Source organism: Centropristis striata, chromosome 21 (assembly GCF_030273125.1).
Source record: "Centropristis striata isolate RG_2023a ecotype Rhode Island chromosome 21, C.striata_1.0, whole genome shotgun sequence".
NCBI classification, from domain to species: domain Eukaryota; kingdom Metazoa; phylum Chordata; class Actinopteri; order Perciformes; family Serranidae; genus Centropristis; species Centropristis striata.
Window position 1 is genome coordinate 31,804,856 of NC_081537.1, and position 2,435 is coordinate 31,807,290.

Genomic DNA, 2,435 nt, shown 5'->3' on the forward strand with positions numbered 1-2,435 from the left:
AAAAAAGATTCAAAAAATCACATTTTATGTTGGAATAAAGGACAAAAAAAGAAACAAAATGACCAAAAAAAGACACAAAATGACACAAAATGACCAAAAAAGATAAAAAAAAAACTAAGAAAATACACAAAATACACAAAATGACTAAAAAAATACACAAAAAATACGCAAAAAGACACAAAAATGACCAAATCTCCCCACAAAATGACTAAAAAAAGACACAAAATGAGAAGACAGAATGACCCAAAAAAACAACAACACAGAAGACACAAAATGACAAAAAAAGACAAAGAACACACAAAAAAAAGCTGTGATGGCCGAGTGGTTAAGGCGTTGGACTTGAAATCCAATGGGGTCTCCCCGCGCAGGTTCAAACCCTGCTCACAGCGATTGTTCAGTCTAATAACAATATTTCTCACTTATTGTAAGTCGCTTTGGACAAAAGCGTCTGCTAAATGACATGTAATGTAATGTAAAAAAAAGACACAAATGACCCAAAAAAAAGACACAAAATGACTTACGAAGACACAAAAAGACATGAAAATGATTCAAAAACGGACAAAATATCCCCATAGCCTCCATAGAGTTAACAGGAACATATGAAAGAGGACACCAGCAGATCTGTTCTAGCATCAGGACGGTCTGTGACAGAAGAAGAACATTCAACTTCCTCATCTTGTCAAACGTTGTCACCAGCTAGCATGCGTCACCTCCCTGTGGGAGACTCTCTCAGTCCGCCCAGGGAAGGAGATTAACATGTTTTTTTCTAATTTGATTCTAGTAATTTTATGAGTCTGTCAAGGAGAGGCCTCTGTAGCAGTGACGGAGGCAAAGTGGCCTTTAATTCTGGCTGCCAGTCTCAAAGAGAATGAGTCACTGCAGCACTAAGAGGCAGCGCTGGATCAGTCGGCCCGTCCCTCTTTGATGGATCAACTGGCATAGCTTCCAATACGCAAATACATACCAAAATAAGCTGCATCAAGTCTTTGTTCCCTTCTTTACTTGCTTTCCCTCTCAACTTAGGCTTTCACTAAGTCATTTATGATTCACTTGTTTACTTAAAGGGGACCTATTCTGCTCATTTTCTGGTTCGTTCTTGTATTTTGGGTTTCCACTTGAACATGTTTACATGCTTGTATGTCACAAAAACACATTATTTTCAACCTGTATTCAATCTCTGGCTAGTCTGACTTGATTATGTAGACTGTTGCTAGAAGCTGCCATTGGTTTTCTTTTTCTACTTGTTGTTTTGTCGTACTGCCCACTGCTGCTGCAGCGCTATCCACTCTGTCTGAGGAGTGGGAGTAGATACCAGCAAGTCCAAACAAATCCCATCCAAAAGCCCGACTGACTTTGAGGGAACCGGAAGTGCTGGTTTCTGGCTCATCCTGCCATCTCTGTAGTGTCTTAAACACGTAAACTACATGTTCAAACATGTTCCAGCAGCAATGTGGTACGAGAATGAGGAGAAATCAATCACATCAGCAACCAAGATAATAGGTTTTGCTGGCGTTAGCATGTAGCTACATGTAGCAGTGGAATGACTGTAATGTTCCTGTCCTGCAGGAATATACAAAAGTTCTGGCACATGGTGGGGAAGGAAATTAATAGGATTTTATCTCAGAATCTGCTATGTGACACATTATGCATGTTGCTTGGGATATCAAATGGCTTTATTGTTGATAAATATGAGAAGAAATTGTACAAAATGTACAATTTCTGTAACTTTCTGTGCTAGAAAATGTATTCTCTTAAACTGGATAACAGATAAAGCTCCCTCTAGAACACAATGGCATAATGTTATAATAGAATATATATCTCTTGACCAGGGATGGGCAACTTAAATGCTGCCACAATTTTTCATCAACACTACCACAGGGCCACATATAGGAGCGTGCACTTAATTTTAAATATGTTTACAGTGTAGTAACTTAACATATTTCATGCTCAAAAGCATGTATAACAGTATAAATAGGAATACAAAAGGTATGAAGCAAATTGAAAAAAATAAAAGAAGTCACAGTAAGTGGTTATTTTTAGTGCAAGAACAGCAGACTAACATTAATTGCAAGAAGTCATTTTGTGCATTGTTACACTGCACTTTTAAGATTTCATGCTCAAATGCATGTAGTTGTACTGAGGGCCACTTCAGGTGAGGGGGCTGGAACATGTTTGAACTACATGTTCAAACATGTTCCAGCAGCAATGTGGTACAAGAATGAGGAGAAATCAATCAGCAACCAAGACAATAGGTTTTGCTGGCGTTAGCATGTAGCTACATGTAGCAGTGGAATGACTGAAATGGTGCCATAGAAGCACTTTTCACCATGACAGATCTATAAAATCTTCGAAACTTCAAATCTTCAATCAGAAACGAATGGTCTTATGGTCTTAGTGGTCTTAGTCCAGCCTATTTATCTGATTTACTTTTATCT

At 38.2% G+C, this 2,435-nt stretch overlaps 1 non-coding gene across 1 annotated transcript; it reads left to right on the top strand.

The window, feature by feature from the left end:
• Positions 1-307: 307 nt before the first annotated feature.
• On the top strand, positions 308-389 carry trnas-uga (transfer RNA serine (anticodon UGA)). The gene has a single exon. It is a non-coding gene; the product is annotated as a tRNA-Ser (tRNA).
• The last annotated feature ends 2,046 nt before the right edge of the window (positions 390-2,435 follow it).